Raw genomic sequence first — 231 nt, forward strand, 5'->3', positions numbered from 1 at the left:
TATTTATTTGGTTGTGGAATTTTTATTTATTTGATTGTATTCTCTTGTTTGTTTACACTTACTTATTTGTAGTAGAATTTTATTTGTTTGTCTTGTGTATTTATTTGGTTGTATTTGTATGTTTGGCTGTGATTTATTTTTTGGGGGTTGTTTTTGTTTGTTGTAAAATTTTCTGTTCATTTATTTATTGCATTATGAGGAATGGTTATGATTTACCTTTTATTTATTATT

Source organism: Sinocyclocheilus grahami, unplaced genomic scaffold (assembly GCF_001515645.1).
Source record: "Sinocyclocheilus grahami isolate Dianchi unplaced genomic scaffold, SAMN03320097.WGS_v1.1 scaffold5538.1, whole genome shotgun sequence".
NCBI classification, from domain to species: Eukaryota; Metazoa; Chordata; class Actinopteri; order Cypriniformes; family Cyprinidae; genus Sinocyclocheilus; species Sinocyclocheilus grahami.